At 44.5% G+C, this 15286-nt stretch overlaps 1 pseudogene; it reads left to right on the forward strand.

Moving 5' to 3' along the window:
- Positions 1-1381: 1381 nt before the first annotated feature.
- LOC112935734 (developmental pluripotency-associated protein 4 pseudogene) lies at positions 1382-14205 on the forward strand (annotated as a pseudogene).
- The last annotated feature ends 1081 nt before the right edge of the window (positions 14206-15286 follow it).

A 15286-nucleotide genomic window follows, 5' to 3' on the forward strand; every position in this document is an offset into this window, starting at 1 on the left:
TGACTTTCAGCAGGAGTCTGATATACTGTGTAGACAGTAATAGGATGGTTAGAGGGGGATGGGGGTTGGTTTAGAGGATGGATCTGTTTGAGATATATTGAGAGGGAGATACCTCCTACCAAGAGACAGCCCCCATCTCCCCCTGACTTGGCCTCCATCCTGGCATACAAACAGTCTGGTTGGGGAGAGATTGAAAACCTATCTGGATGTGGACACAGGGTTTTCAATACTCCATTCATGGGGCCCAGTACAGCCCCCAGTGGAATAATCAGCTTTTGTCTTCCCTCTGCCTGACCTGGGGACAGCTGGAAGATGGGGAGTTGAGGACTATGAGGAGGGGCAGCCACAGGCCAATCTTTACTGAGGGGGTCCATAGCTATCTGGCCCTGCCCCTGCCTCACCCCGTGGGACCCCAGGTGAAAATGAGACTTAACTGTTCCCTGCCCTCTGTGAACTGTGACTCTCTGAAGCTCTCACACTCCCTGGCTGCCCTTTATTAGTGTACCTTTTGCCTTTACAGCAGGGGGTCGGGGGCAGGCAGCATAACAGTGCTTAGAAGTATCAGCTCTACCACCTACTAGCTGTGTGATCTCACCCTACTCATCTGTAAAATGGTGCTAGTAATACACTTAACTCCAACAATTGTTGCTGGGTTAAAGGAACTAAAGTCTGTAAAAGGTTTAGCCTAATGCCTGACCCACCATAAATGTGGTAGCTTTCTTTTTTTTTTTTTTTTTTTTTAAGATTTTATTCATTTATTCATGAGAGACACACACACAGAGAGGCAGAGACACAGGCAGGGGGAGATGCAGACCCCAAGCAAGGAGCCTGATGCAGAACTTGATCCCTGGGCCGAAGGCAGGCACTAAACCACTGAGCCACCCAGGGATTCCCTGTGGTAGCTATTTTATTGTTAGTACTATCTGTGGACCTTTGAGGGCAGGGATCAGATCTTGTTCAATGGCAGCATCTGGCACAGGATGGGTAATCAGGAAATGTTTGTTGAATGACTGAATGAAGTTTAGGGCTGCAGAATCATAGAATGAAGCAGTTAGAAGGGGCTCCGAAGATCAGCAAGGGTAATACCACATCTGACCAGTAGAAAACTTGTCATTCTCTCTCTCTCTCTCTCTCTCTCTCTCTCTCTCTCACACACACACACACACACACACACACCAGCAAAAGTGAAGTATTCATACCTGGGGGAATGTTCTGGGCTCTTTCTGTCCCTTCTTCCAGTCAGTCCAAGGTCAAATCTCAAATCACTTTTTCTGCCCCCAGGACTTTAGGAGGGGGAAGGATCCCCCAAATGCAAATCAACACAGATCTTTCTTCTTTTCTTTCCAAAGCTGGAAGATGAGCAGAGGCAAAGTCCCCGTCCATGGAGCTGGCTGGTGGCCCCAGCCTGTCCCCACCCAACCTCAGTGGCAGAGGGAAGCAAAGCGAGAGTGGAGATGACCTGCACAGTCTGGAGCAGTCCCAGAGAAGGGGCACCCAGGCAGAGGAGGAGCTCAGCGGTGAGGGGACAGGTGTGGACTCTCAGGGCCAGACAGCCCCTCCTTCCCCTTCCTCCTAACCCAGGGCTCGAGTTTCAGAAAGGGAGCTCTGCCAAGCATCCCTGAGCTCCTGCAACAGCTCTGATCCAACTCTTAATCCTGTTGCCTGGGGAGTTCCCTTGATCAAGCCCTGACCCAAGTCCCATTGGGGGTTTGGAAACTTGGTCACTGGAGCCAGAGTGTATATGAGGGTGGGAGGGTGGGTGGCATGGAGCTTCCCAGGCAGGCAGGGCCTCTAATCTTGCTGTTGATTTTGCCTTACTGTTGTTCCTCTTGAGTTCTGGTGCTGTTGAGCTTTGGGGCTTTTGTAGTTATTGGCGACAGGAAATGACATGTGGCTCATTCTATAGCCTGTGGCTTCCATGAAATGCTGTGCTGGAATTCTGCACCTTCCTGCTGAAACCACAAACTCTTAAAGCCAGAGTGTCCCTTCAGGGCAGTTCCCCAACCTGATTGTGCCTCCACATCAGCTCCAGGGGTACTTAAAATATATATACAGATTTCTGCACCCACCACTTCTGCTACAGAAATTCATGGATAGGGTCCCCCAAAAGCATATTTTTGAAAAGCCCCTGAGGATCAGACATGTTTGGGGACTAGGGATGTAGTCAGAGCTGTTAATCCTGCAGGTAAGAAGATGAGTCTAAGAGAGGAAGAGGGAGATCCAGCCCGGGGAACTTCGCAGGACTTAGTTTCCTAATCCTGCATCCTATTTCTCGGAGAAAGAGAACTCTCTGCGGGGAGGTCTGCCATCACCCTACTCCCAAGCCTATATGCACTCCTGTGTCTACACCCATCCTTCCTTTTCCCTCCCTCTTCCCCCTTCCCCTGGCCTGACCAACTGCTCCCACGCAGTCCAGACCCCGCAGTCCAGACCCCGTGTCCTTCTGCCTCATCAAGGACCTCCCTCTGTCCATCCAGGCATCCTCTCTCTGCCATATTCAGCTGCTCTTTTCCAACTGGATCCTTCACATGGGGCTCTGAGCATCCTCTGGTCTCTGTCATTACAAGCAAGCCACAGAAAACCCTCTCAATCTGTGGCTGGTGGGTCCTCAGGGTAGAAATGGCCAGACCCTCATTTCCTTATGCTCTGTCACTGGCTGGAGGATGCCTGGGAAGGGACACCTTGGCTCAGATGCTCAGGCCTTGGAAGGTGCTGGAACTGGAGGCTGCCACACTTTCACATTTTTGTACATCAGTGAATTTTTTATATTAAAAGGTTGAGCCAAAGCCCCCAGTGTTTGTATTTTGAAGCCAAGCTTCACTTCTAAAGTGCCTACAGAGTTCTGTAAATGAAAATGCAGCTCTGCACGAGTTTGAAACCGTCATTCCTCTTTATAAAATGGGAATGGCATATGCTGAGGTGGTCGGAAGTCTTAACTTTTCAAATTTTAAATAAAAGACTTTACATATTGAAAAAAAAAAAAGGGCCTTGGAAGCCTTGGAAGCAGGGGGAGGGGCAGAGAGAGAGGGAGAAGCAGACTCCCTGCTTTTTTTTTTTTTTTTTTTGAAAATATAACTAAAGAACATTTATTCATTTTTTTCACTAAGACTTTATCTTGAGGACATAACTAAACTGTCACCAGCCCCCCACCCCAACCTGAAGGGTTAGTACAATGAATGTTATAAAGCAGATATGAACAGTTTGAAGGACTGGAACCAACATTAACTGACAAACAACTTCCATCTAAATTATCATAAAAATGTTTAAGTAAAAAAAAAAGGGAGGGAATGGGGGTGATGGGGGTTTCAGATTGAACAAGATCCTTACATTTCATCTAATACATTCAATCCTGACTAGAGTATACCAAAATGGAAACAGGATTACTATAATACAAAACTTCCACTACAGCACGCTGTACATACCTGTGTTCCAAGCCCACCCCCATCCCCCTGTCTGCGTTCCTCACGGCTTATCAGCAGGTTCTTTCTAGCAGGGAGACCCGAGCAGGAGAGCATCTGCTTGTATTCTGCACTGGCCTCCACTAGCCCCTCCTCTGGCTAGTGCCCCGTCCCTCTCCTCTCCATCACAGCCAGACTTCACTAGAGTGCTGCCTGCACACCCAGGTCTGCCTCCTTACTTCTCCCTGAGCTCAGCTTGCTCTGGTCTGCCTTCTGTCCTCACCACTCCACTGAGGCAACTCTTCCTAAGGTCACCAGTGACCTGTGTCATGAGATCCAAGAGAGGATTTTCATTCCTTGTTTTCTTTCTTTCTTTCTTTCTTTTTTTTTTTTTTAAGATTTTATTTATTTATCTGAGAGAGAGAGAGAGAGAGAAAGCACAAGCAGGGGGAGGGGCAGAGGGAGAGGGAGAAGCAGACTCCCTGCTGGGCAAGGACCCTCCCCACACACCCCCTGCCTGATGGAGGGGAGGCTCTATCCCAGGACCCTGGGATCATGACCTGAACTGAAGGCAGATGCTTAACTGACTGAGCTCCCCAGGCACCCCTCATGCAAGCATGTTTAAAGCCTCTGCTCTGGCATGACACATACAGCACCTGCTCATGTTTTATTTTTTAATTTTATTTTTTAAAGACCCATCATGTGACAGATTCCTTCAGCTACTCTTTTGTTCCTTCAGCTACTTTTTTAAAAAATATTTATTTATTCATGAGAGAGACACAGAGAGAGAGGCAGAGACACAGGCAGAGGAAGAAGCAGGCTCCATGCAGAAAGCCCAATGTGGGACTCGATCCTGGGACTCCAGGATCATGCCCTGAGCCGAAGCAGATACTCAACCACTGTGCCACCCAGTTATCCCTGGCATCTCTTCTTCTTTTTTTTTTTTTTAAAGATTTTATTTATTTATTCTTGAGAGATAGAGGGAGAGACAGAGCCAGAGACACAGGCAGAGCCAGAGCCAGAGACACAGGCAGAGGGAGAAGCAGGCCCATGCACCGGGAGCCCGACGTGGGATTCGATCCCGGGTCTCCAGGATCGCACCCTGGGCCAAAGGCAGGCGCCAAACCGCTGCGCCACCCAGGGATCCCCCTGGCATCTCTTCTTATAAGGATACTACTCCTATGGGATGAAGGCCCTAACCCTTATGACTATTTAATCTAAATTATCTTCTCAAGGCCCTATTTCCATAAACACTTACATTTGGGGGTGGGGGTTCAGCATGAATTTTGGAGGGATACATTCAGTCCATAACAGACAACCTAAAGGAGAAATGGAGGGATTTTTCATGTTCCTTCCTTAAAGGGTATGACCACAAGCCTTCTCTCTCATGGCTAGAACTTCTCATAGCCACAGCCTAGCTAAGAACTGTATTACTGTACAAGAAGGGAAAGTAACGGGGTACCTGGGGGGCTCAGTCAGTTCAACATCTGACTCTTGATTTCAACTCAGGTCATGATCTCAGGGATTGAGCCCTGTGTTGGGTTCTGTGCTCAGTGGGGAGTCTGCTTGAGATTTCCTCTTCCTTTCCCTCTGACCCTCCTCTCTATCTCTCTCTTTCTCAAATAAATGGAAAAAAAGAAGAGGAAGAAGGAGGAGGAGGAGGAGGAGGAGGAGGGAGAGCAGTCACCAGAGGACAACTACAGTTTCTGTCACTGTCCTCATGTTTATTCAAAGGCAGCTATGCTCACCTCTATACCACCAACACACATTGTTCTCATATTACTTGATATTCTGGCAGCATTTGATGCTCTATCAGTTATGGTGCTTTTAGGGGGCAAGTAACAGAAAACATAAATCAAAGTTGCTCAAAAGGAGACTTTATCTCACTGAACAAGAAGTCAGAGGTGAGACCATTTCAGGATTGGTTGATTCAGTGGGGTGACATCATCAGGGACCCAGGTGCTTCCCATCTGTCTACTCTGCCATCATCCTCCTCTTGGCTGCCTTCCCTCTTGATTCAAGATGGCGGCCTCAGTTCTGTTATCTCATGCATATGACAAGTTCAGAGCTAGAATATCCCTATCTGTGTCTCGTTTTAAAAGCTGGGAAGAGGGGATCCCTGGATGGCTTAGCAGTTTAGTGCTGCCTTTGGCCCAGGTCATGATCCTGGAGTCCCAGGATTGAGTCCCACATCAGGCTCCCTGCGTGAAGCCTGCTTCTCCCTCTGTCTGTGTCTCTGCTTCTCTCTCTCTCTCTGTGTCTCTCATGAATAAAGAAATAAAATATTCTTAAAAAGAAAAAAAAAAGCTGGGAAGACTTTCCAACAGATATCCCCTTGAATCTTCTCAGCCAGATTCAGTCACGCGCCCACTGCAACATGACTGGCAAGTGGAGGGGAGCCCTAGGCTCAGTCTCCGGCCTCCTCCCTCCTGGGAAGCCTTGAACAAGCTCAAGGTGTACAATTCACTGGTTTTAGTATATTCACAGAAATATGCAACCATCACCATAATCTAATTCTGGGACATTTTCAGCACCCCCCAAAATAAACCCTATACTCATTAGCACTTAATCCCTACTCTCTTTCCCTCCAGCCCTTAGCAACCACTAATTTACTTTCTGCCTCCATGATTTGCCAATTCTGGACATTTCAGATAAATCCAAGCCTGCAATGTGGCTTTTTATGTTGGCTTCTTTCACTTAGCATAGTTTCCAAGATTTATCCACGTTGTACTATGCATCAGTACTTTGTTCCTTTTTATTTATTTATTAAAATATTTCTTTCAGGGATCCCTGGGTGGCGCAGCGGTTTGGCGCCTGCCTTTGGCCCGGGGCGCGATCCTGCAGACCCGGGATCGAATCCCACGTCGGGCTCCCGGTGCATGGAGCCTGCTTCTCCCTCTGCCTGTGTCTCTGCCTCTCTCTCTGTGTGACTATCATAAATGGATAAAAATTTAAAAAAAAATATTTCTTTCACATCATCATTTTTAAAAAGATTTTAAGTAATCTCTACACCCAAAGTGGGACTTGAACTCAGAACTCCGAGACCAAGAGTCGAATGTTCTACCGACTAAGCCAGCCAGCCAGGCACCCCTATATCTTTTTATAGCTCAGTGATATTCTGTTGCACGGATATACTAAATAAATGAATTGATATAGTTCTATCTAGAATATATGAGAAACTCAAAATTCAACTTTAAAAAACCAATTAGACAATGGGCAAGCCATAAAGAGACATTTCACCATAGGGGCTATAGAGATGGTAGACAAGCACATGAAAAGATGAGCTGACCATTACGGAGACACTATTTAAGATCAATATGAGATGGGGCGCCTGGGTGGTTCAGTTGGTTAAGTGTCTGATTTTCATCTCAGCTCGTGTCATGACTCAGGATTGTGAGTTCAAGACCCATGCTGGGCTCCATGCTGGGTATGGAGCCTACTTTTAAAAATAAAATCATTATGAAATGTCATCACATACCTATCAGAAGGGTTAAAGTAAAAAGAGTGACAATACCAAGTGCTAATAACAAGGATGTGGAAAAACTGGATCCCTCATATGTTGCTGGCAAAATGTAAAATGTTCCAGACATTTTGGAAAATAGTTTGGCAGGGTTTTCTAAAAAAATGAAGTATACACTTATCATACAGCCTAGCAGTTGTACTCCTGGGCATTTACCTCAGAGAAATGAGAATTTATGTCTGTACAAAAACCTATACATGAATGTTCATAGCAGCTTTATTTGTAATAACCAAAAGCTGGAGACAATCAAAATGTCTTACGATAGGTAAGTGGTTAAACAAGCCATACATGGCACAGCTATTCCACAGAACATTTCTTAGCAACAAAACGAACTACTATTGATGTAGGCAATAATCTGGATGGATCTCAAGGGCATTATGCTGAGTAAAAAAGGCTAATATCAAAAGGTCACGCACTATATGATTCTATTTATATAGCATCCACGAAATGACAAAATTACGGAAGTGGAAAACAGATTAGTGATGTCCATGGTTTAGAGATCATGGAGGAGTAAGGGGTGGGTGTGGGTAAAGGGGTAGCACGGGAGAGATCTTTGTAATGATAAAATAGTTCTGGGGCTCCTGGGTGGCTCAGTCAGTTGAGTGTCCAACTCTTGGTTTTGGCTCAAGTCGTGATCATAGGGTTTTGGGATAGAGCCCTGTATTGGGCTCCCTGCTCAGCAGAGAGTCTGCTTTTCCCTCTTCTTCTACTCCTTCCCCCACCCACTCATGCACTCACTCACTCACACTCTCTCTCTCAAATAAATAAAATCTTAATTTTTTTTTTAATTTTAAAAATAAAAGTGGTACAGGGTGCCTGGCTGGCTCAGTCAGAAGAACATGTGACTCTTGATATTAGGGTTGTATTTTCAAGCCCCACATTAGGTGTAGAGATTACTTAAAATTTTTTAAAAGATTTTATTTATTTATTCATGAGAGACAGAGAGAGAGAGGTAGAAACACAGGCAGAGGGAGAAGTAGGCTCTCTGCAGGGAGCCCAATGTGGAACTCGATCCTGGGATACTGGGATCATGCCTTGAGTGAAGGTAGATGCTCAACCACTAAGCCATCCAGGTGTCCCGAGATTACTTAAAAATTAAATGAACAGGGACGCCTGGGTGGCTCAGAGGTTGAGCATCTGTCCCACATCGGGCTCTTGCAGGGAGCCTGCTTCTCCCTCTTCCTATGTCTCTCTCTCTCTCTCTCTCTCTCTCTGTCCCTCATGAATAAATAAATAAAATCTTTTTTAAATTAAATATTTTAAAAATGAATAAATAAAGATTAAAGCAACATTTTTAGCACTTCTTGAAATCACCACCTTGATGTGTGAAAAATGGTTTCCAACAGGTGGCTTTTTTCTGGTATGAGAAGCTGCAGGTGCCCAGGGATTGAATTACTGATAAAATTTCTCAAAATCCTTTGGAAGCAGCTGGGCTTCTCTGGAGTGTAGGAAAATCTGGTGTACAGTCAATGAGTGGATTTCCATTGGGCTCCACATTCTGGAATGCCTCTCCCACGTGGAGCACCTCTTCTGCTCTTGAGCTCCCTGGGAGGGCAGTGACCCTCAGATGCTTCCATGACTCCACTTAGGTCAGTTATGAAAAGATCTCACACTCTTCTAATTTTATTTATTTATTTATTTATTTATTTATTTATTTATTTATTTATAGAGAGTGGGGCTGAAAGAGAGAGTGGAGGGGGAGGGCCAGAGGGAGAAGAAGACTCTCAAGTAGGCTCAGCAATCGGCATGGGGCTTCTAACAACCCTGAGATCATGACCTGAGCTGAAATCAAGTCTCATGCTTAACTGACTGAGCCCTCCAGGCATCCCGACCTCATGCACTTCTAACAGCTTGCTCAATCCCCAGGAAGTTTGTTGCATGAAATCTAACAACAGTGCCCAAATCCCCATTCTTTCTCTGTGTTTGTCTGGGCAAGGTGGGCTGAAGTAGGGATCCCCTGAAACCCATTATTGTGAAATAAAAGTTCCATTGTGAAATGCCTTTGCACTTTTACAAAATGCAGTTTCCACACACACACACAGAACACGTGAAAGCAAAATCCAGAGGACAGAAGAGAAGTGCCACGTGATTCTCCATAGAACCACTGAAGGGTCATTCTTTGATCTTTCCAGAGACAACTGTGGGAAGCACGTTTGGTGAAGCGCTGGTGTTGAAGGAGAGTTTCATAGGGTGAGAACCAGGGGCCTATTATGTTCATTCAGCACTTTCTTTCACTGGCAGCCTAAAGGCTGCCAAGGCAGAAACATCCCAGGGGAAAGTGCTCTTGCACTGGGCAGCCAATGGCTCAGAGGAAACTTCTGGCAGCAGTGGCCACATTCTGAGAATCAAGCAACCCCTGTTAGCCAGTAGCTACATTTTTCTGATGCAATATTTAACATTTTTGTTTTATTTTTGTGGTAAAATCCATGTTACATAAAATTACCATCTTAATCAGTTTTTAAGTGTACAGTTCCTTAGGGTTAAGTATATCCACGTGATTGTGTGCTCATTTCTAGAACATTTTCATCTTGCAAAATGGAAACTCTATACCCATTAAACAACAGCTCCCTATGCCCCCTTCCTTCCAGCCCTGGGTAATCACCACCCTACTTTCTGTGTCTATGAATTGGACTCCTCCTGGGACCTCATATAAGTGGAATCATACAGTATTTGTCTTTCTGTGACTGGCTTATTTCACTGAGCAGAATGTCCTCAAGGATTAGTCATGTTGTAGCAGGTGTCAGAATGTCCTTCCTTTTTGAAGCTGAATGCTATTCCATTGAATGGATAGATCATATTTTATTTATCCAGTGCACTCATTCTCTGTTCTTTTTCTTCTATCTGGCTATCAGCATCCATTCCATCAGAAAGACTTTTTAACCCTACCTTCAAAATATATACAGTCTAATATGTATAGATTATATGAAGATTATATATTTTATATATATACATATATGTGTGTATATATCCACAACCCAGCCTCTTCCAGTATACTGCCTCCATGCCACTCCATTTGTGTCACACATTTCTCAACAGAGGTGATTTCACCCTAGAAGGGCATTTGGCAACTTACAGAAACATTTCTGGTGGTCAAACCTAGGAGGGTACATTTTGGGTTGTCACAACTGGATAGATGCTGCTAAACATCCCACAATATATGGGACAGGTTTCTGTAACAACAAATTATCTGGTCTGAAATGTCAGTAGTGCCTAGCTTAAGAAAACCTGCTCTGATACATACCTTTATCCTGTCTCACTCCGACTGTTGCAGTCCTAACTGGTCTTTGCTTCCATGCTCTTCCCTCCAAACATATTCTCTGTCCAGTGACCAAGTATCCTTTTGAAGGGTAAATCACATTCTGTTATTTATTTATAATTTATTTATAATTTATATAAATTATATATAATTTATTTATATTTATATTTATTATTTATTTATAATATAAATAACATAATCACATAACAATAATTATAACATAATAATATAATCACATTCTGTTATTTATATTTATTTATATTTATTTATTTATATTTATTTACTTATTTTTAAAGATTTTCTTTTTTAAAATTTTATTTATGAGGGCAGCCCCAGTGGCGCAGCGGTTTGGCGCCGCCTGCGGCCTGGGGTGTGATCCTGGAGACCCGGGATTGAGTCCCGCGTCGGGCTCCCTGCATGGAGCCTGCTTCTCCCTCTGCCTGTGTCTCTGCCTCTCTCTCTCTCTCTCTATGAATAAATAAATAAAATCTTTTAAAAATTATAAAAAAATTTATTTATGAGAGATACACAGAGAGAGGCAGAGACACAGGCAGAGGGAGAAGCAGGCTCCCTGCAAGGAGCCCAATGCAGGACTTGATCCCAAGACCCCGGGATCACACCCTGAGCCAAAGGCAGATGTTCAACCACTGAGCCACTTAGCATCCCACTTTATTTATTTTTATTAAAGATTTATTTATTTTTTTTAATTTTTATTTATTTATTAGTCACACACACAGAGAGAGAGAGAGAGAAAGGCAGAGACACAGGCAGAGGGAGAAGCAGGCTCCATGCACCGGGAGCCCGATGTGGGATTCGATCCCGGGTATCCAGGATCGCACCCTGGGCCAAAGGCAGGCGCTAAACCCCTGTGCCACCCAGGGATCCCAAGACTTATTTATTTTAGAGAGAGAGAGCACACACACATAAGTGGGGGGAGGGCAGAGGGAGAGGGAGAGAGAGAATAGCAAACAGACTCCCCACTGAGTAGAGCCCAACACGGGGCTGGATCCCACAACCCATGAGATCATGACCTGAGCCAAAATCAAGAATCAGATGCTCAACCAACTGAGCCACTCATACACCCCTTTCCAGACATTATATTATATGCATATGTAATCATTTAAAAGTATACTTACTAAATGCAATGCAGTATCCCGGATTGGATCCTGGAACAGAAAAAAGGCATTAACAGTAAAAACTGGAAGTATCAAAATAAAGCCTGGAGTTTGGTAGGAAGAGGGGCAGAAGGAGAGGGAGAAGCAGACTCCTGGCTGAGCAGGGAGCCCAACGTGAGGCTAGCTCTCAGGACTCCAGGATCATGACCTGAGCTGAAGGCAGATGCCCAACTAGCTGAGCTACCCAGGTGCCCCAACACTTCTTTATTTTCTAAGGTAATTTTTGAACACTCTGTAATAAAAAAAGCCAAAACATGGTACAAAATGTCTATTTTCCTGAGCTGTAATCAAGGTCACATATTTGCTCATGGGGGCTGTAAGTTTTGTATATCATTTGGCTTTTAATAATGAAGTAGTGAAAAGTTCCCCACACACTTCAGAACTCCTTTTTTTTTTTGTATTCTTGAATTTCTTTTCACTTCAGTCACTGCACAAAAAAATGTGCCAAATCCCAGCCCATCAGAATATCTCCAGTCTGGCTAAAGTCTGGCCACAGAATGAAGCAGTAGAATCAGCAGCATATGGGTATGTGTGTCTGGCAAATTCCAACTGCCCTACAATTCATGGCTACTCTTATTATTCCCTATCACATACCAGCTATTTTGTCTTTCTAGGGTGACAGGCAGAAAGGAAAGTTCTATTTAAAAAAAAAATTTTTTTTTTTTTTTTGAGAAATCTCTATAGGTAATGTTGGCTCAAACTCACAACCCTGAGATCAAGAGTTGCGTGCTCCATTGACTGAGCCAGCCAGGTGCCCCAGGAAAGTCTTATTTTATTTTATTTTATTTTATTTTATTTTATTTTATTTTTTGAGGAAAGTCCTGTTTTAAAAAATATTTATTTATTTATTTATTTGAGAGAGCACGTGCAAGAGAAAGATGGAGAATGGGGGGAGGGGCAGAGGGCGAGAGTCTTCAAGCACACTCCCCACTAAGCATGGACCCTTACAAGCTCCAGGACTCTGAGATCCTGACCTGAGTCAAAATCAAGAGCCGGTCACTCAACCAACTGAGCCACACAGGTGACCTGTAGCTATTTTTATCACTTACAACAGTGTCCTAAAAAGTCACCTCTCTTTAATGGTTTGTGCTTTTTCTCTTTTGAGGGGTGTGTAGGAGGGGTCATGTTTAGCAAATACCCTCCATCTCACTCTGTCCGGGAAGGTTATATTTCCTTTCATAAATTTTAAGGTTTTGTTCCTACACATTCAGCTCTTTAATTTATCTAGAACTCATTCTTATGTATGAAGTAGAAATCTAATTTTTCCCCATATGGATAATCATTGTCACAGCTCCTTTTATTAAGTTGTCCATCTGTCCCCTCTGTCATGTGTCATATTTCACATATGCAAGTGGCTGTTTCTGGGCTCACTCCTCCTTTCCACTGCTGGTGTTTTTCTGTCCTATCAGCACCCCATTTTAATTACTATGGCTCTAGAATATGTCTTCATAGCTGCGAGGGTGTGTCTATCGCATTGTTCTTTTTCTTCAGAAGTCTTGATTTCCTTGATCCTTATTCCTCTGTATAAATTTTATTTTTAATTTTTTTTATTTTTCAAAGATTTTATTTATTTATTCATGAGAGACACACAGAGAGAGAGAGAGGGAGAGAGAGAGAGAGAGGTAGAGACACAGGCAGAGGGAGAAGCAGGCTCCATGCAGGAAGCCCGATGTGGGACTTGATCCCGGGACTCTGAGATGGTGCCCTGAGCAGAAGGCAGACGCCCAACCGCTGAGCCACCCAGGCATCTCCTTCTGTATAAATTTTAGAATCAGTTTACACACCTGTTGGATTTTGTAGAGATTATACACACCTGTTGAGATTTTGTAGAGATTATAGGTTAACTTGGAAAATTGAGATTTTTATGATTTTTTATGACATATTTCCCATCCATGAATATGGAATAACTCTCTGTGTACTTAGATATTCTTTGATGACTTTTTTTAAAGATTTTATTTATTTATTCATGAGAGATACAGAGGGGGGGGTGCAGAGACAAAAGCAGAGGGTGAAGCAGGCTCCATGCAGAGAGCCCGATGTGGGACTCGATCCGGGGACTCCAGGATCACACCCTGGGCCGAAGGCGGCGCTAAACCGCTGAGCCACCCAGGCTGCCCCGGATGTGGGACTTGATCCTGGATTCCCGGATCATGACCTGAGCTGAAGGCAGGCGCCCAACAGCTGAGCCATCCAGGGGTCCCCCTCCATTACCTTCTAAAATTGCCACCTGCCAACTTGCTTCACCGAGACATCCTGCAGGCCTGGTGCCAAGAACTCAAGCTGAGCACCAAAGGTCAGAAATTAGATGTATATAAGCAAATCTGCAGATATGCTTACCGAATCAAAAGAAGAACATTCCTGTCATTGCAGAGGAGGCCAAGATTCTCACACAGACACAAAGAAGATTGATGTTGGACAGGGGGAAATGTCTCTGGAAAGTCCTGGAACAAAGATACCTTCTGATGGAACCTACCCTCCTGAAGTGGCTGCTCCTCCTGAGATGTCTAATGCTCTCCTGGAGGAGGTTGATACTGTTATGACAACTTCAGCCCTGGATGCCGTGTTTGCCTCCTGGTCCAGAATTGCAGCCAAGGCTGGGAAGATGGAGACAGTGGCATCGCCACAGGAGGCTCATGGTATCCAGTGGTGCGTGGGAGAAGTCTGCCTGCAGACACAGAAGGTTGGGTTCACCTGCAATTTCATGCAGGACAAGCCTGGGTGCCTGAAAAGTGGGGGAGAGTATGAGCCCTCTTCTTGCTCCCTGCTTGTAACTTTCTACCTCCACAGCTGGAGGACAATATGCTGTGCTCCAAATGTGTTCAGAAGAATAAGGTGTTAACGAAAAGCCTTCAATGAGCTTACAATATTAGGAAAAGGGATACAGCTGTGATTATAATTAATGATACAAAGAGAACTACAATCAACTCCCTGGTGACACTGATGGCTGGACCGCAGGCTGCTCATACCCTCCATCCTTCCTTTTTTTTTTTTTTTTTTTTGTTATTTATTTATGAGAGTCATACAGAGAGAGAGAGAGAGAGAGAGAGAGGCAGAGACATAGGTAGAGGGAGAAGCCGGCTCCATGCACCGGGAGCCTGACGTGGGATTCGATCCCGGGTCTCCAGGATCGCGCCCTGGGCCAAAGGCAGGCGCCAAACCGCTGCGCCACCCAGGGATCCCAACCCTCCATCCTTCCTGCTTACAGGGACACAGGCTGGTGCATTGCAGATGTGACCCTCCAACCTCCACTGGGGCCTTTGGCTTCGTGGGTAGAGATACAGGCTTTAAATTGGAAGAGCATTTCAGAAATTACCATTCATTCAACTTAATAAGATGAAAAAGTCATTCATACTACCAAATGTTTACCCTTCTGAAGTAGAAGTGACCTTAACTTCTTTTAAAGTGGGAGCCTGAGCCTCACCTAGCAGAGGGTGATGGGGGTGGGGGGTGGGGAGTGGAAAGCACAGGTGTGCTTCCTTGCTGGATTTCTCTTGCAATTCTAACTCCTTCAGAGGCTACTACCTTCTCAGGTTCATGACTTCAGGCTGTTGAGTATTTTAAACCAAAGGAAAAGCTGTTACTCTTTCCCACTCCCAAAAACATACTCAATATACAAAATATTTTTTGATGTTTTCTTAATTACCTGAGACCTCTATGGTATGTATCTGGGATAATAATATAGAATACTATATGGGTATTATTTCCACTTGTAACTATCATGAATGTTTCTACTGCTTAAAGATATTTAAGGGTGGGATGTCTGGGTGGCTTAGTGGTTAAGCGTCTGCCTTCGGTTCAGGGCGTGATCCTGGAGTCCTGGGATCATGTCCCACATCAGGCTCCCCACAGGGAGCCTGCTTCTCCTTCTGCCTCTGCCTCTCTCTCTGTATCTCTCATGAATAAATAAAATCTTTTTAAAAAAGATATTTAAGGGTAT

This window comes from Vulpes vulpes, chromosome 3 (genome assembly GCF_048418805.1).
Source record: "Vulpes vulpes isolate BD-2025 chromosome 3, VulVul3, whole genome shotgun sequence".
In the NCBI taxonomy this organism is placed as follows: domain Eukaryota; kingdom Metazoa; phylum Chordata; class Mammalia; order Carnivora; family Canidae; genus Vulpes; species Vulpes vulpes.